The sequence below is a fragment of the Chrysochloris asiatica genome, unplaced genomic scaffold, assembly GCF_000296735.1.
Source record: "Chrysochloris asiatica unplaced genomic scaffold, ChrAsi1.0 scaffold00001, whole genome shotgun sequence".
NCBI classification, from domain to species: Eukaryota; Metazoa; Chordata; class Mammalia; order Afrosoricida; family Chrysochloridae; genus Chrysochloris; species Chrysochloris asiatica.
In genome coordinates, this window is record NW_006408519.1 from 56,061,122 (window position 1) to 56,076,157 (window position 15,036).

At 39.4% G+C, this 15,036-nt stretch overlaps 1 protein-coding gene across 1 annotated transcript in view; it reads right to left on the reverse strand.

Moving 5' to 3' along the window:
- Window positions 1-12,036, reverse strand: part of PEX2 (peroxisomal biogenesis factor 2) — a 29,087-nt gene extending 17,051 nt beyond the window's left edge. Inside the window, exon 1 of the mRNA XM_006830797.1 lies at window positions 11,927-12,036. The gene's annotated coding sequence lies outside the window, so the exon portion shown is untranslated. The remainder of the gene's footprint in view (window positions 1-11,926) is intronic.
- Window positions 12,037-15,036: the final 3,000 nt, after the last annotated feature.

Here is a 15,036-nt window from a genome sequence, read left to right on the forward strand (position 1 = left end):
TCATAAGGAGCTTTGGTAGCGTAGTGGTTACGATTGGAGCTGCTAACCTCAAGGTCAGCAGTTCGAAACTAACAACTGTTCCGCAAGAAAAAGATGAGGCTTTCTGCTCTTGTAAAGATTTACAATCTCGGAAACCATACACAGCGTTGATATGAGTCGGAACCGATTACATGGCACACCACCACTACCACCACTTCTTCCCATACCCATTCAGCACAGCATGTGTCTCTGTTAAGGGGATAGTCTTCATTTCATTTTTAAAACGTGACCTCAGGGAATCATTTCAAAGTTTCAAGAGTATGCCAGAGCACTAGTTGCAAAGAATCTGCTAGTCTCAACTGGTCTAGTATGTTGGGTCTAAGGAATTTGAGTTCTGTTCCTTATTTTACTCCCATTCTATTCTGATCCATCATTTACTTTGGGGATGAGTAGGAACCAAAATTCTATTTTAGATGGCTGCTCACAAACTTTTAATTTTAAGACCCCAGACACTACTCACAGAACTGGGATGTGGAATATAAATTTTATGTACTATGTTAACTAAGTTGTTCTATGAGACTATAGACCTAAATCTTTAAATTCAGAAAACCAATCCTCTAATGTGTTTGGTTATAGCTGAAAAGTATTCGTAACTGTACTCCCTATGTGCTTATTACACACAGGAATATATGTGCACACACACATACACGAAGATTTCAAAAAGTCTGTGGAACAATTGAATTAAAAGATAATGGAATTCTACAAACTTTGTGAAGCCCCCTTGTATATATGCATATAATTGTACTGCTGTTGGGTGCCATCAGTTGGATTCTGACTCACAGTGACTTTATGCACAATCAAATGAAACACTGCCCAGTCTTCTCCATTCCCATAATTGTTGTTATGCTTGAGGCCACAGCTCTTGCCACTATGTTAACCCATCTCATCAATGGTCTTCTTCTTTTTCACAGACCCTCCGTGACACATGATGCATATTGCTGTTGTTCTTAACCGCTGTCCAGTCAGTTCTGACTCACAGTGACCCTGCACAGGTTTTCTGAAGAGCAGCTGGTAGGTTTAAACAGCCAGTCTTTCAGTTAGCAGTCTAGTGCCTATCCTACAGAGCCACACCAGGGCTCAAACATACCTATATACACACCATAGGATAAATATTGATCAGCCAGTTAATGGTGCAAACCTACCACTGCTACTCAGAAACCCTATACAGGGTAGCACTGAATCAGAACGTGCTCAACAGCACTAAACAAAAGCAACATACCCACAGGCACATATGAATCAGAAACTCCACGGCACAGGCACATAAACACCACCACATACATGAATTTTTTGGTTGCTGTTGCTATCAGATTCTCTCAAAAATGGTGGGAATCACAGCAACCTAGCAAACTTGTTGAATTTAAACTAGACAATGTTATACAGTGTAAATAAAGCAGCATTATTATATTATTGTAAGGTGAAAAATCTGTAAGATGATTTTGGAAAATCTCATTTCAAAAGACTAAAATCTTTATTGCTACTCATATTAATACCTCAATCAACCTTACTAGGTTAACTTGAAAAACAAAAAACAAACCAAACCTTAGGAAATACTGATACAACATTAAAACATAATTGTGGCAGTTAAACAGTGAACGTGATGCCACCATTATATTAAGTGCAGATGTGTGGGCCAAGGAAGCATGGGACAGAGACACAGTTCACAGGAACTCATCACACTCAACTTGTACCTGACACCTAACTTGTATTTGGTACAAAAGAAGATGCAGCAAGGATTCTGATAGAATGGGAATGGATTGCAGCATGACCATTGGTTACCTAAACCCCATCAACATGCCTGATTCTGTCTTCTGCAAGCAAAGACATTTCAGGAACATGCACAGACAATGTCACACTCCAGGGTGCTGACAGCAGTTACACATGGCATGGCACAGGCAGTTCAAGACAAGCACACGTTCGGGTTCATTACCCACCAACACACTACTTTCAGTTCTTCCAACCTCAGAGTTCTTCCTTCTCTCCCTTGCCTTGCCCCCTTTCCTTCCTTTTGTGGTAGGTACAGTCATCCTAGAACACTGACTTTCGAGAAGGACAGTGTTCAGGAATATGAGAAACTAATGAGAAACCTGAATAACTAGAAACTCAAGTAATCAGATTATGGAATCCTCTTTGCACACGGTGGTATAAAGATAGACAGACAGATAGATAGTGTCCTGTCCTGGTGTGGCACTGTGGGTTAATACACTGGACTGCAAGTAGGTTTGAACATAAGGTCGGTGGTTCAAGCTCACCAGCCACTCCTCAGAAATCCTATACATAGGTCAGAACTCACTCGACGGCACTTAACAACTTAAATATATGTATGTATATATATATATAATTTTTTCTCCCTCATACTAGGTGTAAAGCACAGCAAAATTCCATAAATGCCTGTAAATTACTTAATATTATGTTCAGTATAATATAAGCAATTTGTGTTTTAGTGAATTCTAATCCTCTGGTATATCGTTTCTAAATCATTTATCAAGCACCTACCAATGGCCTGGTGTGGTGCTGTGGGTTAATGCAATGGACTGCAAAGTCGTTTCAACTGCAAGGTAGGCAGTTCAAGCTCACCAGTCACCCTGTATAGGGTTGTTATGGGTTGGATCCAACTTGACGGCACTTAACAACAACAACACACCAATGGCCAGGCATTCTCCTAAGTAACAAACATTCAACCTAAGTATTTCATTTTCAATTAACTTCCTTTCATTCAATCATGTTTAAAGAAATATTACTATAGCCAGCGTTGGTCACTGATCCCCGTAGCAAAGAAAGGATCCCAAAGTGTAGGATTAAAACCTCTCCAGGAAGATAAGAGAAAAAGAGTATTTGGGACAAGGAGGTAGGTTGTGTAAAAATAGAGAAATGTTTAAGGGCAAGGCTTAAACATTTCATTCCAATAAGCTGCTCCTTGGGTCACTTAACCCAGCGAGCGAGATGGATAGGCAATATGGCAGCATCAATGGGCTCAAGCGTGGCAACAATTGTGAGGTCAGCCCAGGACCGGGCAGCATTTTTTCTGTTGTACATAGGGTCGCTATGAGTCGGTACCGACTCGATGGCACCAAACAACAACATTGCTGGTGCCTATTATCAGGAAGCAAGACCTAAGTCATCTGCTCCAATCAGAACAAAGAAAGATGACAGGAGAGAGTAGATGAAGAGTCTGCTGGGGCCCACTATAAAAAGACCCTGTATTGAGGAGCACCACTGATTTCATAGTATTAGTAATTAATAAAGAAAAGAATGACAAAGGATATAAATTTAAAAATATTAATCTGATGGCAAAGTTCAGTAAGATTAAAGAAGAGGAAAACTGCAGTTCAGGTAAACAGTTATAGGATGCCCGTAAAAATTGAAGGACCTTAACCAAAATTGTGATGTCTGGGTGGGGCACTTGCACTAGACTGCAAGGTTGGTTTGAACTGCAACGTTGGCAGTTCAAGCTCACCAGTGGCTCCTCGGAAACCCTATATAGGGTCACCATGAGTCAGAACCAACTCAACAACACTTAACAACAGCCAAAGTTTTAACTTTCTGAAAAAGAGTAATTAAACCTGATTCATTAAAAACTATGAAAATCTAAAAGCTTATGATGTCCTCATATTTTAGGATAAAAAACACCCAACTCCTCTGAGAAAACTAGTACTTTCTAAGTTTCTGTTATACTGGTTGCCAATAGCCATACCCAACAATTAATTATTTCAGTCTTGCTTTCAAGACTTTAATTTATTCAGTAATCTGATTATGGATTAGTATCGAGCTTCACAGCTACAGACCCAAATTTGAACGCTGCTGCTGTTGCTGTGTACCAATCAAGTCGGTTCTGACTCATAGCGACCCTACCTAGGATTTCTGAGGCTATAAATCTTTATGGGAGCAAGAGGCCTCATTGTTCTCCAGCAGAGCAGCTGGTAGGTTTGAACTGCTGAGGTTGTGGCTAGCATCACACTACCCTACTAGGACTCCTCCAAATTTGAGTATTTAAAAAAAAATTACAGGTTTGTCTTTTTCTTTTAATTGGAATTGTTTTATCAAACAAACACAATCAGATTTAATTCAAACTGATTTTTTCAGAATGCCCAGCCATTCATTCCTTGGAAACACTAAACGTGGTTGCTATGAGTCGGAACTAACTAGATGGCACTTAACAACAACAATCATGAAATCTTATTCTTTAATACAGTATCCCCTACCAACCTCTTTCTTTCTGACCCGTTTCCAAGCTGTAAGCACTAACTTTAAAATTCTAAAAGCTTAACACCTGGGGGAAACAATTATTGCCCATGCAAAGAAAATTATAAAAACAATTTATTAAAGTATTCTGTTGCTGCTGCTATGTACCACTGAGTTGGTTCTAACTCACGGTGACTCTTTGTACAACAAAACGAAAACACTGCCCAATCCAGCACCATTCTCACAATCATTGCCATGTTTGAGCCACACTTACGCTCAGTCCATCTCAATGAGAGTCTTCCTCTGTTTCACAGACCCCCGCCCCCACTTCACCCAACATGATGTCCTCTTCCAGGGACTGGTCCCTTCTGATAACATGCATAAGTGTTTCCAAAGCACTGGAGACAAGGTCTTACCATCCTTGCTTCCAAGGAGCACCTGGCTGTACTTTGTCTAAAGAGATCTGTTCCTTCTAGCAGTCCATGGTACTTTCAATATTCTTTACCAATGCCATAATGTACAGGCATCAGTTCTTATTGGGTTTTCTTCTTTACTGTCCAGCTTTCATGTGCACAGGATGTGACTGAAAATACCATGGTTTGGGTCAGGCATATTTTAGTCCTCTAAGTGACACTTGTGCCTTTTGCACTTTAAATAGGTCTTTTGCAGATCTTCCCAATACAGTACACATTTGATTTCTTGACTATTGCGTCCATAGCCATTGATTATGGATCCAAGTAAAATGAACTCACTGACAACTTCAATATTTTCTCAATATATTGTTTTTTGTATTGGCTCAGTATGGATTTTTGTTTTCTTTATGGTGATGTGTAATCTACACTGAAGGCTATAGTCTTTGAGCTTCATAAATAGTGCTTCAACTCTTTTTCCCTTTCTGCAAACAAAGTACTGTCATCTGTATATTGCACGTTGTTAAAGACGCTTCCTCTAATCCTTATGCCATCTTCATCTTCATATAGTCTGCCTTCTCATATCATTTTTTCACCATATAGACAATAAACACAGTAGAAGACTACAAGTCTGACACATACCTTTCCTGATTTTAAACCAGGCAGTATCCCCATGTTCTGTTCAAACGACTGTCTCTTGGTCTACATACAGGTTCTACAAGTTCAAAATAAAGTGTTTTGGAATTCTTATTCTTGGTAATGTTATCCATAATTTGTTAAGACAGGCACCAACTACTGTGCTGTGGATATGTGAAAAGGATGCTAAAGGCAAAACCAAAGCCAGATAAAAGATACAACATCTACTAGGGTTAGTGTGACTAACTTGTCATATAAAGATATTTTAGATTAAACAATCTCACACAAACACTATTAACAAGGTCTCCTGCTAACATTTTATCATGAGACATGTCTCACTTCTGTCACACACAAAAAACAACAACTGAAATTCATTTAATAAAAGCAGTACTGTGAAATCTTACCCTTTAAATAACTCAGGCTTTACTTTTTTGCCTTTCATTCTCCAAAATAAAAATACACCACATTCTAAAACCAAAACAAATTATTACATCTCACTAAGGAGGAATGTATTAAGGATGTATTTCAGAGCTTTTATTGAATATAGTACAAATTATGAATGAATATATTTTATTTAAAACCATGTTATTGACAGAAATCTATCAATAATAATGTGGGTATTTTCAAGAGTCTGTCAATATTAATGTAATTATGATTAAGGGGATAACATGGATTTTAGCTATAATACCAAGTAACATCTCCTACATTGCTGCTATCAATATACACATTATTATTGACCTGTTCTGAGACTCTCAGTACTAGATGTATTACCATTAGGCATATTTGTCAATGCATACTGCCTACAAAAATTCAACATTTATATTTACAGTCCTATAAACTTTGTCAGCAGAAACATGGGATTGCCAAGTCATCTCTAGGGTATTATACTTACCCCTCCATTTCCACAATGCCCCACCAGACTACTCTTTTACAGCTCTACACAATAATCAACTAATGTTTAGTACCACACTACCAACCGTGTTCTAGTAATCAAAGTGAATGGGATCGTCCATATACTCATTTTTCCCCTTAGATTTTTAAAATACTTAAAGTTAATTTACATATTATGAGGTTATTCAAATAAAGTTATATGATTGAACTTCTTAAGCTCTGAATCTATACTCTATTATTTTATTTCCTTTGTGTCGTCTGATAGATTTACTGTCCATTGTATTGAAATCAATACTCATAAATGGTACATGCATCAAAGAGAGATTTAACAGGGCACCAATTCCCAGAATACATTTCAAAATGGGCAAAAGAGAACACGTTCTGGCTAAAACAATCAGAGCACTGACCTCTGGCACTGTGAACAGACCTAGAAATCAACATTTATAGTTCAAATCCCACTTCTGTCACAGACTTGCTAAGTGACTTACCACTACCCTTTAGTTCCTCTTTTTCATCATACATAAACTATGTTTCAATGGTCAACAGACATATGATATTATAAGTCTCAACTGTGTTTATCTAGATATAATCAAAACATACATAATTTTAAAACTGTGTTACAGGCCGCAGATCTCTAAATCAGTCTTAATTTCAATGCAATCTTCATCAAAATCCAAATAGAATTTTCTTTTTTGGGAGGTGGTGGATACAAAATAAAATATTACTAAAACAGTTCTGGAAAGATAAACTTCAAAATAGCATAACATTTTCAAAAAACATGAATGAAAAGCAAAGAACACATTTTTCTTCTTTTAAAAATATTATTGCCAAAAAGAAGAGAGCTCAACACAAATAAAATGTCCATGATTCTAATTAGTCTTACACAATTGTCTTATTTGTTTATGGTATCTTTATTCAAGTACTTAAAAAGAATATAACATACCTTTTTTAAACTGTAAAACAAAAATTCCAATACCTTGGCCTAGCCAAATGTATTTTTTAAGAGAACAGCACAGCCCTCTTTATCTTTTCTTTCAGAAAGTTGGTATTTCTGAGTCTTTAAAAGAGAAAGAATATTGTAAAAATAAAGAGTAGCAGTTTGAGTGAATATGGGGGAAGGAGAGTTAAAATTGGTTTTAAGTGAGTTCTGTATTCTAACCCAGGCTTACCAACAGGCCATGAGATTTGGACAAGCCTTTTTACCATACTGTGTTGAAACAGTAGGTTAAGTGTTGAGCTGCTAACTGCATGGTCCAAGGTTCAAACCAAACAGCTGTTCATGGGAGAAAGATGAGGATTTCTGTTCTCATAAAGACTATAGGAAACCTTAGTAAGGACAGAGAGAAAAAAATCTATTTCCAACAGCAGAAACAGGAAAGTTGAGCATCAATTTGGAAAAGGCTAAGGAGTGCTGGTGTGACATTGTAAGATAAGCAGAGAATTGCAAGGTTGGTTTGATCCACAAGGCAAGTGGTTCAAAACCACCAGCTACTCTTTGGAAAGCCTATACAAGGTCACTAGGAGTCAGAATCGATTGATGGCACTATAACAACAACAAAGGAGAGCAGAGAAAACAAAGCAGAACAGGTGAAACGGAGTCAAGGTTCACAGAAAAAGCATGTAAAGATCCAAGCATTAAGAAAACAATCCCAACTTCTCAGGTCACAACTGTAGCTAACTTATTTACCAGGTTTTGAGAACTACCAAGCTGCTACCAAGCTAAACGTCGCGTATAAATGTAAATATTAAATTGATTAATCCTTACAAAAAAGTCAGAGGTATTTTTATTATTTCCATTTTACAAACATGAAAATTGAAGCACAGAGATGTTAGTTGACTTGCATGAGATCACACAGCTAGAAGGGGCAGAGCCATACTCTGAACTAGTATCTTATACTGATAAGCTGTGATGGACCTAAAAGATAAACAAAACAATATATGATGAAACATACGATAAGTATATAGGGCTATTTTTAAAGACTACTAAAAGGTTAAGAATAAGCATGAACTACAATAAAAATTCCAATTCAAGGATGAATGAATAAGAGCCACATGAAACATGTGAGGCATACTATATGATTAGTACAGAGGCTTACTCTGTAAATTTAGAAAAGAGCTTTAGAATCTAATGGTCTAAGAAGAGAATTCTAAATGACTTGAAAACTACCGAACACGCATTTAATTGCACATTTTATGGAACCTGAAAAAATGTAGAAATATCCACAAAGGAATAAAGAAGTATTAGCAACAGCATAAGAGGAACAACCATATGATTACATATTAATTATGTACCAGGTACTATATATGTTCTTTTACATTCTTTATATCTTTTAATCCTCATAACCCAGGAAGTATTACTATCTTCATATTAAGAAGACAAAAGTTAAGGTCTGAGAAGGTTAACAGCTTGTCTAAAGTCAAGATGGTAATTAATAAATTTCTGGTAAACACTAGAGAAATTGTGGAGCACACAAAAGTTAGCAGTTGGACATTTGTTAAATTTGGGTAAAATTTAATCCTGCAGAACTCAAGGCAAATGATTTTCCCTCAAGACCATTAAAAAAAAACCACACTGCAGTCAAGCACTGAGGATTATATATGAGGAAATAAAAATGTAGTCATTCTGAGCTTTTCTCCTGTCTTCAAGCATATTCCAAGAGAATGGAAGGACAAGAAATGTTTGGAAACGTCTGTCATTTCATAGTAAAGAGATAAAGGGGATATTTCAATTTGTTTCTAGGTTGTCCAACCAAGATCATAGAGTGAATAAAAGGAGTAATTCACAGTTATATCCAACAATAAAGATTGTGCACAGGACACATTTCTTTGTGTTACTGGAACCTGAGCACGATGGATGGAGTACACGAGAGAAAGAAACTTTAAAATTATTTGGTGCTGTGAAGAAAATATATGGCTAGGATTTATACCTTTACTAGTAATTTGATGTTGGGTAAACCAATTCACATTTTAAGTTTAGCTACTGAATCCATAAAATGGGAACTACATGCCTTCTCTATTCTAATGATTATAATGATCCTTAAATATATACAAACATTTTATGTTTGAAATATAAGGGTATGGAGCAGAAAATAATTATTATTCTTATAATTAAGTTGTTAAGTACCTTCGAGTCGGTTCCGACCCATAGCGACCCTGTACAGAGTTTCCGAGGCTGTAAATCTGTACGGGAGCAAAATGCCTCATCTTTCTCCCGCAGAATAGCTGGTAGTTTCAAACTGCTGACCTTGCGGTTCGCAGCCTGATTCACAACCACCATGCTACCAGACCTCTATATTCTTATAATAAAGGGATTAAATTTAAAATGAATATTTACAGATAAATGAGATTGACTATCGTCATGTCTGTAGCTTGTAAGAATAAAATATACCTCTTATTAAAAACTGTGATAATTAACTGAATTAAAGTTGAATAAAAATTAATTATGCTTAAGAAACAGGAAGGATCTTTAATGCTAGAAAGAAATGCATTATCGAGTCTAACGTATGAATTTAATGTTCTTTAGAAAATTCTGCTATATAAGCAGAACATAAAATAGCTGCTCTTTTTTAAATGTTGCTTGTTTTATCTCTTCTCTACAAGTTTCCAGAATTTCTACATAATTTCTTCTCTGGCAAGTTTTAAAACCACAAATGAGTGCTACTCTTTTTTTAAAATGAAAAGTATAAAGGCCAATAGGTTGAGTTGCTCAGAGGCAACCCTGAGCTAGGACTAGATCCCAATTTTCTGGAATATTCTCTTGGTCTGGCACTGTAGGATAAGCACTGAACTGCTGAACACAGAACAGCAGTTCAAACCCACCAGCCACTACTCAGAAGCCCCATACAGGGTCACCAATGAGTCTAAGTCAACTCAGCAGCACTTACTTATAGCTCATGTTGTACTGTACTGACTGCCTCTTTTAAGGAAAAAAATATGTACATAGGGCAAGAACTCTCTCATTGAATTTGTGAATAATTGCTCTTTTTTCAAATTTCCTTACAGTTCAAGAGCATCCAACTCTAATTTTTCTTGATAAAGGTAATCATAGAAGCAAGATCTGAAAGTTAAGGTTAAAAAACCAAAAAAGGCAAAAGTTAGCTATCCCAAGTTTATTCTGTTTAGGTTTAAGGTTTAACTAAAGGTGACAGAGACAGTCCTGGCTTGGCGCTGTAGTTAATGCGTTGGACATAAGAACACTTTGAACCACAAGGTCGGCGGCGCTATACAGGGTCGCTACGGGTCAGAACCGACTAGGCACCACTTAACAACAACAAAAAATGACAACAGTAGGCAAATTGTTTAGACTACAAACTGTGGTGTGGAGGCCTCAGCCTCTGTAACTATTCAGAATTGTGCAGGGACATTATTAGCAAAGCCTAACAGTACCTTTTAAATTTGCATGTTCAACAACTTGATCTCAGCCTGTAAAAATCTTTCACTAAATGTTGGGTGTTTGGGAAATACGACCTGAATAAACAATTAAGTAAACAGACGAAGACTCTTAAAGTCCCAGACGAAAAATGTCAGTGATCCCTGCAGACGCTGAACCAGAATTAGAAGATTGAGACATACAAGGAAAAATATTTCCTAAACGCCAAAAAGAAATTAAAAAAAAAAAAAGGGGGACCTGAAATGCAGTGGCAGAGGACAATCATGCCATATCCTCAATGTTTTTATTGTTTCTAGTTCAAATATTCTTTATCTTGCTTCAGTTTACTCGCTTCAGATTAATGAGAAGAAACCTGTATCCTATCAGCTTTATGCCTTTCCCACGTCTCTTCAAATTTCACACTGACAAAAATACGGATACAACAGGGGATTTTAGGAGTGGAAAGAAGTCAACTATGAACACTCTGGCTCTAGGCCACCAACTTGCCCCCAAGACTGGAATCAGTGTCCCACACAGACCCTTTGAAGAGGCCCATTCTGTATAAATTCTCCTAATTGGAACCTCAGGGTGCCACCTCGTTTGGGGAAATACCTAATGGTATGCACACAACTGATTTAAGATGCTGAACCACATTCTCGAATTTCTTATCAGAAAACAATCTTAACCCCATAGAACAAACTCAAAGCAAGCATTTTTATTAACAAGTTCTCAAAGCTTTTCTCCCATAATTGGAATGAGCTTTCAAAAAAAGTTGGAAACAAACACGCTTGATATCTGTAGCACATATAAGTACTACATATGAACCTTCAGAGAGTCAGTCACACTTGAACCCTGAGTGGTTCTTAATAAAGTCCTAGCGGTGCAGAGCTGAGACTCCGGGCTGCTAACTGAAACCCACCACCCCTGGGAGCAGATGAGGCTATCGGCTTCGGTATGATGCACAGCCGTGCAAAACCCCACAGGGCAGTTCTACTGAGTCGCTTTGAGTAGGGTTTGGTGGTTTACGATTTTTAATACAGCAGGCAAGCCATAAGAGGTAAATCTCTTCACGTATGTCAAGGGCGGTGATACGATTTTTAAAGTTGGCATTAAGACAGTCTCCTCGTGAAATACAACAGAATTCAACACTGCTTTTTTATTTTGTTTTGGTTTGTTTTCTCATGGCGCAATCCTAATTAGAGTTTTAACAATTTAACTTTGCTTCATTGCAGAGGTTGATTTGCCTCTTCCTTAAAAACAGGAAGATAATCAACCGGTAAACTCAAGCAAAGGATAACAAAGTCTAAGTCTGCGGCCCGGGGCTGGCGGTGGAAGTCCAAGACTTCCTAACTGTAAGCAAGAACTCAGGTTTGCACTCGGGCTCTCTCCGGCAGACACTGACCTTATTAAGAGTGTACCAAACGCCCACGGTCCAGGTAACTTTTTCTGAAACATTTCTCTGCAAAAGCTGGCCTTTCCTAGCAGAACCTGGGGTACCCAGGCTTCCGGAACCCACGGGCTTCCGGAACAAAGCAAGACCCGGAAGTGGCTGACAACTGGGTAAATTAAACCAATGAGAACAGAACTTTAGCGTGTTGCGGAAGGTCGGGGAGGGCTCAGTAACAGCGAATGACTGTGAAGAGAGCCGAAAAGCCGAAGAGCCGAAGAAGACACCCCGCTCACGCTGATTGGCCGGCCGGCCGCTTGGGAGGTAAACCTTATCTGATTGGCAGGAAAGTCACGAACCGGTCAGCCCCGGGTCGAGGGCCGCGCGTGTGGAGGCTTCCGTGTCAACAGGCCGCGGGGAAGCTGGGCCACAGCCAGGGCAGGGATTTCCCTGCCTTTGAACGCTACAGTGACCGCTGGATAAGCGCCGCCGAGTGGCCACGGGACACCTCCACACCCCGGGGGGCTCCTCGCTTGCCCTGGGTGGAGAGCTCTCGGCGGGAAGCCTCATAGAAAGGGAAACCTTCTCGCTGTGAACCCGCGGCGGGGCTGGGGCAGTCGTGTTGCGATTGGAGACCTCCCAGTGCACAGAGCCTGGGTGCTCAGTGGTCCTCTGCAGACCATGGAAGTTACATAACACCGTCTAGTCAGTGGTCCGCCCTGCTGCGCCAGCTGGACGCGCTCTCACTATCTGAGGATTGAGGACCAGGCATCTGGGTTCCCACCCCAAGGGTGCCTCTGGATATCCCAAGAGTTTTACAAATACGCCCGCCTCTGGGTAATTGAGTCAGAATTTCTGGAAATGGGTCTCCAGGGAAGGCATTTAAAAAAAAAAAGGAACTCACCAGGCAATTGTAATGGGCAGAATACCTTGAGATGAATCGCCCTTGCCTTCTCATTCAAAAGGGCAGTCTGGTGCATATATTGTAAAGGTTAGAATGAAGTCAGGCATATAAAGCTTCCAGCACACAGTAGGTTTTAAGAACAAAAACCCTCTTCAATCCCCTCTCCCCATAGAGGAGCATTCAACTAGGCAACAGCTCTCTCATCCTTAGAAGCAACATTGTTATTGTTAGGTGTCCTAGCCGCACTGAGTTTTCTAGGCTAAAAAGGCGTTTTTGGTTGGTTATGTTTGTTGTTGTTGTTTTTGCTTGTATATTTCACAAATTCTGTGGAACAGAGTTGTAACTCAAAAATACGAAATATGGAAAAGGTTAATTGCTATTGAGTGCGGTCCAGTAGGTTCCAACTCATAGTGACCCTTATAGGGTTTCAGAGGAGCAGCTGGTGTGCTCGAACTTCTAACCTTGTGTTTGCAGTTGAACAGAAGGAGTCCTGATGGTACAGTGAATGAAGTATTGGACAACTAACCGTAAGACTGAGTCAAACTCACCTGCTACTGCGTGGGGGAAAGGTGAGGCTGTATGCTTCTGTAAAGATTTACAGCCTCAGAAACCCTAAGGAACAATTCTACTTTGTCCTGAAGGGTCACTATGACTGGGAATTGACTTGAAGGCATTGGGTTTTAATATCCTCATATGTGTTTTTACATTAAAGAGGTACAATTTAATGAAACTTACATCTGAATTTTGCTTGGCTCTATAGTCAACATCGAAGCAGCAGTCAAATCAAAAGACATACTTCATTAGGCAAAGCACCTGTATTTTGCTGCTGTTGTTGTTAAGTGTCATCGAGTCCAATCCGACAACTCGTCATGATCCTGTATAGGGTTTCTGAGGAGTGACTGGTGAGTTTAAACCACTAACCTTGCTGTTCAAACAGACCTTGCGGTCTAGTGCTTATCTTTTGGTGCCACACCAGGACTCCAAAGACCTCTTTAAAGTGTTACAAAACCAAAATACCAGATTTTGAAGACTGAGGTATGTCTTTCCCAAGTCAGGGTATTTTCAATAGCTTCATGTTGTTGTTGTTGTTGTTAGGTGCCATTGAGCCAGCACCAACTCATAGTGACCCTATGCACAACAGAACCTAACACTGCCTGATCCTGGGCCAACCTCACTATTGTTGCCACGCTTGAGCCCATTGATACTGCCACTTTGCCAGTCCATCTGGCTGGGGGTCTTCCTCTTTTTTTCTGACCCTCCACCCTACCAAACATGATATCATTCTCCAGCAACTGGTCCATCTTGACAATATGTCCAAAATATGAGAGACAAAGTTTGGCCATCCTGGCGGGCCTTCAAGGAGCACTCTGGCTGCACTTCTTCCAACACAGATCTGTTGATTAGTGTGGCAGTCTATGGTACGTTCAATATTATCCTCCAACACCATAACTCAAAAGCATCAATAGCTTCATAGGCACGTAAAAGTTGGACACCGATTAAGGAAGACTGTAAAAGAATTCCTGCATTTGAGTATGGTGTTAGAGAATATTAAAATACCATGGACTGCCAGAACAAACAAATATATGTTGGAAAAAGTATAGCAGAATGTTCCTCACAAGACAGATATAAAAACTTCATGCGTCATACTTCGGATACCTATCAGGAGGGATCAGTCCCTGAAGAAGGACATCATGCTTGGTAAAGCGAAGGGTCATAGAAAAAAAGGAAGACCCCCAACGAGACGAATTGCACGTTGTTTTTTAAGAATGAGCGTGCAAAATAACAATGAGATATCATCTCACAGCAGCAATAACAGCAAAGATAAAAAAAAAAAACAGAGAACAATAAATGCTGGCAGGGATGTGGAGAGACTGGGATACTCTTGCATTGCTGGTGGGACTGCAAAATGATCCAACCTCTCTGGAAAGCAATATGGCGCTTCCTCAGAAGGTTGTCAGGTGCCATCCTTGTCAGGTGCCATCGAGTCGAAACTGACTCATAGCGACCCCATACACAGCAGAACGAAACAATGTCCGATCCTGGGCCAACCTCACTACCGCTGCCACATTTGACGCCATCAATGATGCCACCTGGCTGATCCATCTCATTGGGGGTCTTCCTCTCTTTCTCTGACCCTCCATCTTACCCAGCATGACATCCTTCTCCAGAAACTGTTCCTTCTTGACAATATGCCCAAAGTATGAGAGATGAAGCTTAGCTA